At 47.2% G+C, this 14,926-nt stretch overlaps 1 protein-coding gene across 2 annotated transcripts in view; it reads right to left on the minus strand.

Annotated features, from left to right (window-relative positions):
- The window catches only part of FASTKD2 (FAST kinase domains 2), a 211,549-nt gene that overhangs the window by 105,033 nt on the left and 91,590 nt on the right, over nucleotides 1-14,926 (minus strand). The window lies entirely within an intron of this gene.

Below are 14,926 nucleotides of genomic sequence, written 5' to 3' on the forward strand. Positions count from 1 at the left end.
AATTCCTGTATAAGCCAGTCTGAAGACCCCTGAAGAAGGCCTTTTCGGCCGAAACACGGACTGTGTTGGGTCGTAATAAATTATTCTGGTTTCCAACATCTGTGGCTTCAGTCTGGTCCTTCTGGATATCTTCCGCTTGTTTTGTTGTTTTCTTGTTTTTTTTTGCGGGAGATTTTGGACTCTCTTTGTTGTTTTTATTACACTTTTAAACAACAAAACCAGGGGACACAAGATGAAGCTAGAATATGGTAGATTTAAAACAAATAGGAGAAAGTTTTTCTTTACTCAACGTGTAGTTAGACTCGAACTCGTTGCCGGAGAATGTAGTGATATCAGCTGGCCTTACAGAATTTAAAGGGGGTTTGGACAGATTCCTGAGGGAAAAGTCCATTGAACATTATTAATTTTTTTTTGGGGGGGGGGGGGGAGGGGGTTGCCAGGTTTTTGAAGCCTGGATTGGCTGCTGTCGGAGACAGGATGCTGGGCTTGATGGACCCTTGGTCTTTCCCAGTATGGCGGTGCTTATGTGAGGAATGCTCCCCGTTATAATGAACAAATTCTTGCCACTTTCACTAGTTACTTATGAAATTCTGTGTCTCTATACAGGGAAATGGGAAATCTCCTATGTCAACCTCCCTCCCTGCCCATCCACCTGCCTCTATGTATGTCCAGATAGGAACATGATCAGAGAGACTGCCAATGAACCAAACTTCGAATTTATGACTTTGGGAAAAAAGGTCTCTAGATACAAATATATGAATTGATATGTGACATCGTATGATGGGCCTTTGATATATGGGTGAAATCTTTCTCCTGTGGGCGTACAGCCATCCAAGTATCCACCAAATCTAGACTACGAAACCATGCTCCCAGCCTCAAGCTTTTTTTGTACACCATATTATGTGTGCTGCTTGAGTCACTCTGGCTGCACACTGGAAGCACCAACCTATGCCTTCACTGGTAAAATGGCTTAACAAGCTCTGGTACATTTATAACATGGAATGTTTGTTAGCTGTTTGGCATGGTTTGCTTCATAAGTGGGAAGCTGTTTGGAAACCTTTTCTTAGTTTCTAGCAGGGGTCCTTATTCCTGGTCACATTTGAGGGCGGGTTGGGACTGGGTAGATTGAGGGTTTGGGGATTTTATCTTAAAATCTGTACAAAGTTTTGAAGTTTTACTTTTGTATAATTATTACCGAGGGTGGAAGTGAGCCTTTTACTGTCCTTTCTTTTGTGTCCTTTCACTTTTAGCGACCATTGATGTCTTTGATTGATCTATTAAATTATCTTGGCTGTTTAAATTAACCTCTACCTTTTTGGTATTTAATAAAGACTTCTTTAAAAAAAAAAAGAACTGCCCTCTTGATGTTTGTCCAGCTTTTTATTTATCACCTATATTGCTTTGGCTTACTATGTTTATTAATAATATCCTGTTGGAGGGAATTTAACCTGTTGAAATGACCTCGATAATACTGACTCCCATACCAAAGAATCTAGATGGAGACCTCACTCTAGTAGAAAATTTTAGACCTGTTGCTAGCATTCCTTGGATAGCAAAACTTTTGGAATTTATAGTTAATATTCAATTCTCCACATTTCTGGAACAATCTTGTTATTTACACTTTTCACAACACGGATTTTGTTCTAAGCACAGTACAGAAACAATGCTTTTAGTTTTCACAATTGAGAATAAGAGATATTTAGCGAAAGGGGAGGAAGTTATACTCATGCAATTTGACGCCATTGATCGGTTGTTGTTACTCTTTAGACTAAATGAGATGGGCATGGATGGAACAGTACTTAAATGGTTTTCATTATTTTTGAGTACAAGGCAATATAGAGTTCTAAAGAGTGGACTGACTTCCACTAGCTGGAAACTAGGCTGTGGGGACGGGGTTCCCTCAGAGATCACAATTATCACCACAGCTTTTTAATATCTATACGAGTCATCCTGGAGGGTATTACCAATCCTTGAATATTTTTTCTTTGTCATATGCAGATGATATTTTGGCTCTAATGTCCTGTACAGAAAACCCTAGAAAGCACCTTTCTTTTGTTAAAACAATATATAACACTGACAGAGGAATAAGTATTGCAAATTTTCTTAAACTTAATACTCAAAAGACCAAATTAGTGTAGTTTGGAGATCATCAAAAAGTTGCTACTGAAATATCTCTTTCTTCAGAAACATCTTTAAAGATCGATTCAACATCTGAAGTGCTTGGAATAGTTTTAGATTCAGGTCAAATGAATAAACATCACATAAGTGCTTTAGTTAGAAAGTTTTTCTTCCATCTGCATAAACTTCATGTTATTAAATCATCTTTAAGTTCAACAGGATTTCTTACTATTGCACAGGCAATTTTGATTCCTTTGCTCGACTATTGTAACTCACTGTATTGTACTGTCAACAAACAGCAACTGCGTCGTTGCTGCTCGGTCGCTCTTTGGGTTAGGAAAGCATAGCGAAGTTAATCCTCTTTCAAGACAATTACATTGGTTAAGATTAGAGACATGTATACAATTTAAAACTGCTTGTCAAAAAGTGTTTATAGAATGAACTCGGACATGGTGGGACAATTATTACCATCTCCAGGTCTGAGAGGAAATCTAAGAAGTTCCAAAAACTTAACACTTGACATTCCCTTTAGAAAGGAAATAAAACAGAAGTCTATTTGGGAACAATCTTTCTTCTTTCAGGGACCAAAAATCTGGAATAATATTCCAATTTCTATAAGGATTATACCTAGCTATTCTCTAGTTCAGAAAGCTTTGAAAACATATTTGTTTACGCAGTAAGAATTATATTGTTTAAGCTTAGAAAAGTAAACGATTGATGATATCTGAGCGAAATATTATCTTTGCTGTAAACTGCCTTGAAGACTCTGTGAAAGGTGGTATAGAAGCATCAAAATAGACTAGAAGACTTGCAGTGCGCATGAATAGTACTGTGTAGAACTGGAGGTGGAAACAATACTGAACACAGGGGATAAAAAAAGGAGCCAGACTTATGCAACAAAAGATAAGATGTTCCTGTACAACCCAACAGGATGTCCCCTACAAGCACAGCAAAGTGCTGTCAATATACCTCCCATGGGTTGTCAATGCATGACCTCTGAGGCTGCTGCTATTGTGCCATCCATGTAAAGGTGAACACTGCACAGAACCCGAGTGGAAAATTGTAAAGTCTACAGGGGAATTGACATAGTTCAGGAGAATTGAAGGCTGACACTGAAGGGCACACATAGCTGCTTTCCTAAAGCAGGACAAGCAGGAATTGGCACTGTGTAGCAAGGTAAATAAGGCTGCTGACACTAGGGAGCATATAAGGCTACTGCCACTGCTTAGCCTACCATGACCATACAGTATAGATGTCTGCCACTGTGCAGCAGTTCAGGGTGTGAAATTCACACCGATAAAAAGAAGGTCGCTGTTGCTCCTAACAAAGAAGGATGTTGCCCTTGTGCAACCGAAAAGAATGGTGTCACTATACAACATACCAGGATGGTGTCACCATACCACATATAAGGGATGCTGTCAACATGCAATCAAAAATAATGACAACACTATGCAGCATAAAAGCACGCTGTCACCGTGCAGCATAAACGAATGCCCTCACAATGTAACATGTACAGATATGTCCACCACTTGGCATATTATGAAACAGCTACCATGCAAACTATCAGAATGTTGCCACCACATAGCATAGAAGACGATTCCAATATGTAGCCTCTAAGGATGCTATCCCATGTAGCCAATAAGGATGCTGGCGCTATGCAGAATATATGCCACCATTCAGCACAGAAAGAGGCTGTCATTATGCAGCACCTAAGGATGCTGCTACCATGCAGCACAGAAGGATGTTGCCACCAAACAACATACAATAATGCTGCTGCCAGGCAACATACCAGCATGCTAGCACTATGCAGCCTATAATGCTCCAGCTACTAAGAAGCCTACACAGATATTGTGCCAGGACAGTATATAAGTATGCCTCCACATTAAGATAGCTGCCCTTATGTTGTCTATAAGGAAGCTGCTATTATGCAACCTAGGAGATAGGTGCCATTATATAGCTCCCAAGGAGGCTACCCCTGTACCGAATAAAAGGAAGGTACCAGCATGCACCTTATAAGACAACCAACGCTAAGCAGCTTATAAGGAAGCTGCCATTACGCATAAAAGAAAGCTAGAACAGTACAGCAGAACTGCATAGTTCATGGCCATATGAGACATACTTAATACGAGCTAGAGAGGATACCTCATTTTTTGAACAGCTGTTATAAATTGAGCATAAAGTAAGCAACTTAAAGTGAAAACATAGCCAATATATTTTGAAGAGGATTAAGGAGTTGTATGTCATATGAGACATACACCGCCAGGCATGCAGCTGGTACCAGAGCGGAACCCCTGATAACTAAGAGTGAATGATACATACCTGTAGCAGGTGTTCTCCGAGGACAGCAGGCTGATTGTTCTCACGACTGGGTGACGTCCGCGGCAGCCCCCACCAACCGGAAAAGGCTTCGCGGGACGGTCGGCATGCAGGGCACGCCCACCGCGCATGCGCGGCCGTCTTCCCGCCCGTGCGCGACCGCTCCCGCCAGTTGAATGACAAGCAATAAAATATGAAACACAACTCCAAAGGGGAGGAGGGAGGGTAGGTGAGAACAATCAGCCTGCTGTCCTCGGAGAACACCTGCTACAGGTATGTATCATTCACTTTCTCCGAGGACAAGCAGGCTGCTTGTTCTCACGACTGGGGTATCCCTAGCTCTCAGGCTCACTCAAAACAAGAACCCAGGTCAATTGAACCTCGCAACGGCGAGGGTATAACAGAAATTGACCTACGAAGAACAACTAACTGAGAGTGCAGCCTGACCAGAATAAATTTGGGTCCTGGAGGGTGGAGTTGGATTTACACCCCAAACAGATTCTGCAGCACCGACTGCCCGAACCGACTGTTGCGTCGGGTATCCTGCTGGAGGCAGTAATGAGATGTGAATGTGTGGACAGATGACCACGTCGCAGCTTTGCAAATTTCTTCAATAGTGGCTGACTTCAGGTGGGCCACTGACGCTGCCATGGCTCTAACACTATGAGCCGTGACATGACCCTCAAGAGCCAGCCCAGCCTGGGCGTAAGTGAAGGAAATGCAATCTGCTAGCCAATTGGAGATGGTGCGTTTCCCGACAGCGACCCCTAGCCTGTTAGGGTCGAAAGAAACAAACAATTGGGCGGACTGTCTGTGGGGCTGTGTCCGCTCCAAGTAGAAGGCCAATGCTCTCTTGCAGTCCAATGTGTGCAACTGACGTTCAGCAGGGCGGGTATGCGGCCTGGGGAAGAATGTTGGCAAGACAATTGACTGGTTAAGATGGAACTCAGACACCACCTTCGGCAGGAACTTTGGGTGGGTGCGGAGCACTACTCTGTTGTGATGAAATTTGGTATATGGAGCATGAGCTACTAGGGCTTGAAGCTCACTGACCCTACGAGCTGAAGTAACTGCCACCAAGAAAATGACCTTCCAGGTCAAGTACTTCAGATGGCAGGTATTCAGTGGCTCAAAAGGAGGTTTCATCAGCTGGGTGAGGACGACGTTGAGATCCCATGACACTGTAGGAGGCTTGATAGGGGGCTTTGACAAAAGCAAGCCTCTCATGAATCGAACGACTAAAGGCTCTCCAGAGATGGCTTTACCTTCCACACGATAATGGTAAGCACTAATCGCACTAAGGTGATTCCTTACTGAGTTGGTCTTGAGGCCAGACTCTGATAAGTGTAGAAGGTATTCAAGCAGGTTCTGTGCAGGGCAAGAACGAGGTTCTAGGGCCTTGCTCTCACACCAAACGACAAACCTCCTCCACTTGAAAAAGTAACTCTTTTTAGTGGAATCCTTCCTGGAGGCAAGCAGGACCCGGGAGACACCCTCCGACAGACCCAACGCAGCGAAGTCTACGCCCTCAACATCCAGGCCGTGAGAGCCAGAGACTGAAGGTTGGGGTGCAGTAACGCTCCGTCGTTCTGCGAAATGAGAGTCGGAAAACACTCCAATCTCCACGGTTCTTCTGAGGACAACTCCAGAAGAAGAGGGAACCAGATCTGACGGGGCCAAAAGGGCGCTATCAGAATCATGGTGCCACGGTCGTGCTTGAGCTTCAGTAAGGTCTTCCTCACCAAAGGTATGGGAGGATAAGCATACAGGAGGCCGGTCCCCCAATGGAGGAGAAAGGCGTCCGACGCTAGCCTGCCGTGTGTCTGAAGTCTGGAACAGAACAGAGGCAGCTTGTGGTTGGTCTGAGAGGCGAAAAGGTCCACCGAGGGGGTGCCCCACTCTCGGAAGATCTTGCGTACCACTCTGGAATGGAGCGACCACTCGTGCGGTTGCATGACTCTGCTCAGTCTGTCGGCCAGACTGTTGTTTACGCCTGCCAGGTATGTGGCTTGGAGGAGCATGCCAAACTGGCACACCCAGCGCCACAGCCCGACGGCTTCCTGACACAGGGGGCGAGATCCGGTGCCCCCCTGCTTGTTGACGTAATACATTGCAACCTGATTGTCTGTCCGAATTTGGATAATTTAGCAGGACAGCCGATCTCTGAAAGCCTTCAGTGCGTTCCAGATCGCTCGGAGCTCCAGGAGGTTGATCTGCAGATCCTTTTCCTGGAGGGACCACAGACCCTGGGTGTGAAGCCCATCGACATGAGCTCCCCAACCCAGGCGAGATGCATCCGTCGTCAGCACCTTCGTGGGCTGCGGAATTTGGAATGGACGTCCCAGGGTCAAATTGGTCCGGATGGTCCACCAGAGCAGTGAAGTGCGGCAACTGGTGGAGAGGCGGATGACATCTTCTAGATTCCCGGTGGCTTGGAACCACTGGGAAGCTAGGGTCCATTGAGCAGATCTCATGTGAAGACGAGCCATGGGAGTCACATGAACTGTGGAGGCCATATGACCCAGAAGTCTCAACATCTGCCGAGCTGAGACCTGCTGAGACGCTCTGGTCTGCGAAGCGAGGGACAGGAGGTTGTTGGCCCTCGCTTCGGGAAGGAAGGCCTGAGCCGTCTGGATATTCAGCAGAGCTCCTATGAATTCCAGAGACTGGGTTGGCTGGAGATGGGACTTTGGGTAATTTATCACAAACCCCAGCAGCTCCAGGAGTTGAATAGTGCACTGCATGGACCGGAGGGCTCCTGCCTCCGAGGTGTTCTTGACCAGCCAATCGTCGAGATATGGGAACATGTGCACTCCCAGCCTGCGTAGGTACGCCGCCACCACCACGAGGCACTTTGTAAACACTCGTGGGGCGGAGGCGAGCCCAAAGGGCAGCACACAATACTGAAAGTGCCGTGCGCCCAGGCGGAATCTGAGATACTGTCTGTGAGCTGGCAGTATCGGGATGTGAGTATATGCATCCTTTAAATCCAGGGAACATAGCCAATCGTTTTTCTGAATCATTGGCAGAAGGGTGCCCAAGGAAAGCATCCTGAACTTTTCTTTGACCAGGAATTTGTTCAGGCCTCTCAGGTCTAGGATGGGACGCATCCCCCCTGTTTTCTTTTCCACAAGGAAGTACCTGGAATAGAATCCCTGCCCTTCCTGCCCGGGTGGTACGGGCTCGACCGCATTGGCGCTGAGAAGGGCGGAGAGTTCCTCTGCAAGTACCTGCTTGTGATGGGAGCTGAAGGATTGAGCTCCCGGAGGACAATTTGGAGGCAGGGAGGCCAAATTCAGGGCGTATCCGCACCGCACTATTTGGAGAACCCACTGGTCGGAGGTTATGAGAGGCCACCTTTGGTGAAAAAATTTTAACCTCCCCCCGACCGGCAGATCGTCCGGTACGGACACTTTGAGGGCGGCTATGTTCCCGTGGATCCAGTCAAAAGCCCGTCCCTGGCTTTTGCTGTGGAGGCGCAGGGGGCTGCTTAGGCGCACGCTGTTGACGGGAACGAGCGCGCTGGGGCTGTCCCTGTGCCTGACGAGGCCTTCGGGCCGGCTGGTTGTACCTACGCTTTGCAAAAGAATAGGGTGCAGCCTGCCGGGCCCGGGAAAAACGTCCACCTGCTGAGGTGGATGCTGAAGGCGCCCGGTGGGAGAGCTTGTCGAGAGCGGTTTCCCGCTGATGCAGTTGGTCCACCATCTGCTCGACCTTCTCACCAAAAATGTTATCCCCCCGGCAAGGGACGTCGGCCAGTCTCTGCTGGGTGCGGTTGTCCAGATCAGAGGCACGCAGCCATGAGAGCCTGCGCATCACTATACCTTGGGCCGCAGCACGAGATGCCACGTCACAGGTGTCATAGATACCCCTGGACAGGAACTTTCTGCACGCCTTCAGCTGCCTGACCACCTCCTGATAAGGCCTGGACTGCTCCGGCGGGAGCTTATCGACCAGGTTCGCCAGTTGTTGCACATTAGTCCGCATGTGGATGCTCATATAGAGCAGGTATGACTGGATGCGGGTCACGAGCATGGAGGATTGGTAGGCCTTCCTCCCAAACGAGTCCAGAGTGCGAGACTCCCGCCCCGGGGGCGCCGAGGCGGTATCCCTCGAACTCCGTGCCCTCTTGAGAGCAGAATCCACGACCGCCGAGTCATGGGGCAATTGGGGCCGCATTAACTCTGGGTCAGAGTGGATCCTGTACTGGGACTCTGCTTTCTTGGGAATGGTGGGGTTAGTTAACGGTCGCACCCAGTTCCGAAGCAGTGTCTCCTTGAGGACATTGTGCAGCGGTACCATGGAGGACTCTCTAGGTGGTGATGGATAGTCGAGGACCTCGAGCATCTCGGCCCTCGGCTCTTCCACAGAGACCACGGGAAAGGGAATGCTAATAGACATATCCCGCACAAAGGAGGCAAAGGAGAGACTCTCAGGAGGCGAGAGCTTCCTCTCCGGTGAAGGCGTGGGGTCCGAGGGAAGGCCCGTAGACTCCTCTGAGGAGAAATATCTAGGGTCCTCTTCTTCCCCCCACGAGGCCTCATCCTCGGTATCGGACATAAGCTCGTGGAGCTGAGTCCTGAACCGGGCCCGGCTCGACGTCGAGGCACCGAGGTCTCGGTGTCGTCGAGCGGTGGATTCCCGCGCCGGCGGGGACGGAGCTCCCTCCATCGACGTCGACGGGGACTCCACCTGCGTGGCGGTCGAGACTGGCGCCGCAAGCGGCGGCGGTGTTGACGGCCCCGGCGCCGGGCTAGAGCTCGCCGGCGCCACAGACATCGGCGCCGAGGGCACAGCCTGGCGCATCAGCCCTTCCAAGATCCCCGGAAGGATGGCTCTGAGGCACTCGTCCAGGCCCGCTGCCGGGAAAGGCGGTGGGGCCGGTAAGGGTGTCGGTGCCAGAAGCTGATGGGGGCCAGGAGACGGCACCGAGGTGCCGGAACCCTGACGCGTCGGTACCTCCACAACCGACGGGGACCTCTCCTCTCGACGATGACGCTTCGGCGTCGCCTCCTCTCCGATGTCCGGATGCACCGAGGGCGACCGGTGACGACGCTTCTTGTTTTTCTTTCGATGCGCGTCACCGGCGCCGGGAGGTATGGAGGAGGAGGAGGACGATCCCCCTCGGTCCCGAGGAGCCGGGTCAGACAGGGTTCGGTCCCGTGGGCCATGGGCTGAGGGAGTGACCGGGGCCGACTGCCCACGCGGCCGCTCACCTCTACCCTCGCCGGCGGACCGGCAGGCCGACGGGACCTGTTCTCCTGGGGTCGATGCCATCGGTGCCGATGTCTCGGGCATCGATACCGGTACCGAAGGACCGGGCGTCGATACCGATGCCGTCGAGGTCGACGTCGAGGGGCCGGCGCAAGTTCCAAAAAGACGGTCCGCAGAACTTGCCTCGCAACCTGAGTCCGTTTCCGGAGACCGAGACACAGGGAACACGACTTGATATTGTGCTCCGGCCCGAGGCACCAAGCGTGGGTGTCGGTCTGCGAGATCGGCCGGCCGCAGCGACCACACTTTTTAAATCCACTCGGGACCTTCGAGGACATCGACGGAAAAATCGCGTCGGCGAAGTCAAAGTCGTCAATGGTGGCTGAAATCACACCTCGAAAAAAGAAAACGACCGTGCGGCCACTAGGCCGCAACGCGGCGTCCCCGCTGGAAACGAGGGAAAAAAGGGAGCGCGTGCTCCACACGCTCAGGTTTTTTTTTTTTTTTTTTTTTTTTGAAAAAGAAACCGGTAACAAAACGAAGAGAAAAAGCAACGATCCGCGTAAACGCGATCGAAAATCCGGCGGCTGAAACAGAGAGAGCGGCAAAGCACAACTCTCTCCAGACGCGGAAAAAAAGGAACTGGCGGGAGCGGTCGCGCACGGGCGGGAAGACGGCCACGCATGCGCAGTGGGCGTGCCCTGTGTGCCGACCGTCCCGCGAAGCCTTTTCCGGTTGGTGGGGGCGGCCGCGGACGTCACCCAGTCGTGAGAACAAGCAGCCTGCTTGTCCTCGGAGAATTATAAGTACGCACAGCACAACCTATGAACTGTAGATTAGGAAAATACAGTAAGACAAACTCACATCCTTTAAACCTCTGCCCAGGAGCTCAGCCAGAAGTCCAAAAAAAGATGTCAGTAGAAAACCAACTGCAAGAGAATAAAGTGTTGAGAAAGAACACAAAAGGGCTGACTATTTCAGGGTATATTAAAATATGAAATGTGCAGACGAAGTTAAGCACTGCTGCTGAAGAAGCAGGCAGGGTAAACCTGGGCCAAAGAGGCTTGAACCAGCAATACCAAAATAATGGGGAAAAACGTGGGAACTCTTCAGGTGAGTCCCGCATTGAACTGTGAACACCATAAGCAGTATAGTCTGACTGAGAACAGAAATCTGAATGCTAAGAACTTTTTTTTTTAAACGGTAGGCTGAAGCCTAGAAACAGAGCCAGTACCAAATAATAGACGAAGCACTATGTTCACAACCCACTAGAACAGTGCTCAACCACTCAGCCGACTAGAAAACTGTCAATATTGTGAGGCGGCTGCTGCCGATGTGAAATAGAGAAACTAGCCCATTTGAAAACAAAAAACTGGCAGAGACAAAAGAGAAACTGCCATCCCGTACAACACACTGAAAGAGAAGAAAGAGCATAAAATAAACGCAGAAGAAAAAGGGCTAAGTGCAAGGAGACTGCCTGCTGTTGCCGACGGCAAATAAGTATACTGAGACACACTTTTCTTAAAACCAGGGAAGCTCAACATCCCCCAAGAAAAAAAATTGAAAAATAAATAATGACTTACCTCAGTGACAGAAACTATAAATACAGATGTAACTCTGGCCTCAATACAAGTTCTGGGCACCAGCCAGCAATTCGGGTCGGGTACCCAAAACCAGGGCCACAAACATTAGTTCTGATTTTACAGAGCTAGGCGCAGGCCGGGGCCAGGCTTGATCCCGGGAGGCCATAGGGCTTTAAGCCACACTCTTCATTATTTCTTTAATAGTCTCTGAGCAAACTGACTTCACTCGGACAGCAATAAACTCTTCACTCCAGGATTTAGGTTAAATGTAAAACAGAACCTTAGTGGGTTTCCGGGAGATTGAATGGCTAGTAGTGAAGTGAGGGACTGAGAAGACGCTTGACATACCGTTGAGTTGGAGAATAAGCTATTAATTGTGGTATTGTTTGAATTTAGAGTCACCAGCCACAAATTTGAATTTCCACGGACCCTGAAGAAGGACAACAGAGATTGTGAGTCCGAAACCTGGGCCAGTGTCAGCAGTGGAATTGACGGAGTGGCGACAGGAGAATGAAATGACTGATAAGATAAGTGGTGCTTTCACCTAAAGCTATTTAAAGATTGTCTTTATAACCGGGAGGTTTTTGCCTATGATGACAGAAAGAACTCCTTAAAACTATTGAGCTGTATAGCCAAAAATACGGAGTCTGTTGAGGCTTTTCCTCCGGTAAAACATAGCTGTTACGTTAAGTGTATGGTTAGGCTTTGAGAAGATAGTACTGGCATGGATAAAAAGAAAACATTAATTTCATTACTTGTTTGCCCTCAGTTAATATGCAGATGGCATTCTGACCCAGGACTGGAAGAATTAATCTGCTACCTGATCCAGAATGAGGTGGACTGACAGCTGCTTCACTTATTAGGTTATCATTTGAGACTGAAATCAGTTGTAATGTATGCGCTCTGGTAGTCTGTTGAAGTCATGAAAAGATAAGGGAAAGGCGGCCTCTAGCCCCTCTGCTTATATCAGCAAGACAGCAAAGACTTGTGGGCTTACCAGAAGGACTTTCAAATCTGACTAAGAGGTGTGGTGATTAGGTTTGCAGACAAGTGTACTCGAACTACAGTGAACACTATTTCCCTTTTATCTTTGCTAGTTGTTTGAACTTGGAAGCAATAACTCTGCATGGTTCTTCCTCTTTGTTAAAAAACTTTTAGTTCAGAAGCTCTGGTATCATATTGGTCAGTGACCCACAAAAGTGGTTATTTTGACATTTATACCCTACATTATCCCGAACATACTTGAGTTCAATGTAGCTAACAAAATAAACAACAGAAAAGGTTTACAAAGCCATAAACAAAATATCAAATATCGACCATTGATGGCCAGTTGCACTAAGATACTCCATCAAATGGATAGAAACCTCTCAAAGAGAGCTTTCAGTCTTTTGCGAAATACCAAGTAATCAGGCTGGCCTTGATTGCCATCGGTAGTGAATTCCACCACGTAGCACCCTGGTATCTAAAGTCAGCATCCTGGTATCTAAAGTCTCAGTACTATAACAAGGCCTAAAGCCTGACTGGGATTTATGCAAGAGAGAGAAAGAGGAAAGGAGATTCATAAGCAGAGTACCAACTATTCCCTCCATTACCTTAGTCAACAATGGAATAGAAGTGACAGGCCTGCAATTAGTAACGTCTCCCAATGAAGCCGAGGTACTTTTAGGGATTGGGGAAAGTATTATGGAACCTTTACGCTAAGGAAAAGCCCCTTGAGTCAGCATAAATGAGATATGAGCTTGAAGAAGGTCAATGAATCCTGCTGGTGCAGTTTTTAATAAATAACTTGGACAAGCATCCAGAAGGCAATGTGAGGAAGAATACTTTGTAAGAAAGGATTTGATAGTCTCATGAGTGTGTAACAGAAAGGAGGACCACAGTCGAGTGATGCCAATACTATGGTGTGTGGCCTGCAAGTTCTCTTTCTGCCTTACCCTCCTGGGTTTTTGTTTTTATTTTATTTCCCCTTATAAATTGAATACATTGAGACAATTCAATGTGAAGTACATCTATAAGTTAAACAAGCCAAAATGAAAAATCATACACAAAAATACAAACTAAACTACAATTTCAATATCCTTTCTTAACCACTGTAGGCAGTAAGGGCTCACGCACTAATCAGTTAGTGCACAGTAATGGAGCTACACTAACTGATCAGCGCAGAAACACCCACTCTCCACCCCCAGCCATGCCCCCTCTGCGATAAAATAAATATTTTTTAGCGTTCAGTTTGTGTGTACAGATAAGAAAATTATTACAGGATGCCTGACTGTGCCCCACTGTAAGCCATTTTAAGCTGCAGTAAGCCCACTCCTAGCACTTACTGCAGCTTAGTAAAAGGACCCCTTAAGTAAGATAAATCAGAAACATTCCTGGTTAAAATAAAACAAACAAAAAGGACATAATTTGATCTATGAAGGAAAAATGAAATAAGAACTGTACACACTAAATAACCTGTTTCCTCTATGAGGAGGAAGACCCCCCCCCCCCCCCCCCCGGATATACAGTGCAGACTTTTAGCTTGTATCATCTGTAATGCAGGCTTGGTGATGCCATACTTGCACTGTGATTGAGAGATGTGCCTGGGACATGCCTGTCTTGCAGTTAAGAAAGACTTATGGCCATGACCCTGAAACTGTGATCTAGAGAGACAAGTCAGAGGCATACAGTACCCTTGGGCAGTACTGCTTGGATCCTCAGAAATCGGGGAATATCCAAGTGATGTCAAAGACATTCTTGTAGTTACCATCTCTCTAGCAATCTGGCATGGCCTAATCACATATCAAGATGCTATCGTGATTTGAAGGGCATTTCTGATAAGATAGTGTATAAAGATGCATTCTCCAGAGGCACAGTTCATCACTTGTACCCTGAGCATTAATTCTGATCTCACCAAACTGCCAGCTGAGTCAGCCATATACAGAGACAACACAATTTCATTAGACCAAGGTCATATATCTTTCATGCTTCTGTTTATTCTAAAAGACTGTGGTTACTTTGGGTTTTAGGCAGCTACCTTTATAGCAGGGAGTGTATGTTAGGTCATCTGACATCCATATATGTCATCATTCTATTAATTTATATTAGGAACTTTTCTTCTGTTAAATTTTGTTTCATATTTTGTCTTCATAATTCAACCCCTTTTTGTTTTTAATTAATTCCTTGTGGTGCTTGTAGTTTATTAGTGAATAATAAGAGGGAATCCTGAACTCTGGGTTAGCTATTATGTGTTTATTTTCAGAGTTCTAAAACAGTTATTTAAATGTCTTTGTCCTACCACTGACATCTAATGGTGATTACTAGAAGGTTCACACCAACTATCCCAAATACAGAAGCATTATAAATCTAACAAACAGGAGTCAGAACTTAATCAAACCTGTCAACCATGTGTCGTAGAGAAAAGTTATGCCTTCATCTGCTTTCTAAATGACATATGTTTTTCACTTGCTTTACCTTCACTGATATACTATTATTTATGAGGTTGCAGCATCCCTCAAAATCATGAAGGAATAGCCTGTGGGTGACATACTTACCTGGAGTAATGCCAGGATGCAGCCATTCGATAGGAGGTTACTTGGACAGAAGCATGTGCACAGCTACAAGTAAGGCCTCTGCAGCACTTGTCTGAACCTTCGAGTGGACATGGATTTAAGCTGCAGTGAGATGACAGTGCAGAGGCAATACACAGCAGTGTG

Source organism: Microcaecilia unicolor, chromosome 7 (genome assembly GCF_901765095.1).
Source record: "Microcaecilia unicolor chromosome 7, aMicUni1.1, whole genome shotgun sequence".
Lineage (NCBI taxonomy): Eukaryota > Metazoa > Chordata > Amphibia > Gymnophiona > Siphonopidae > Microcaecilia > Microcaecilia unicolor.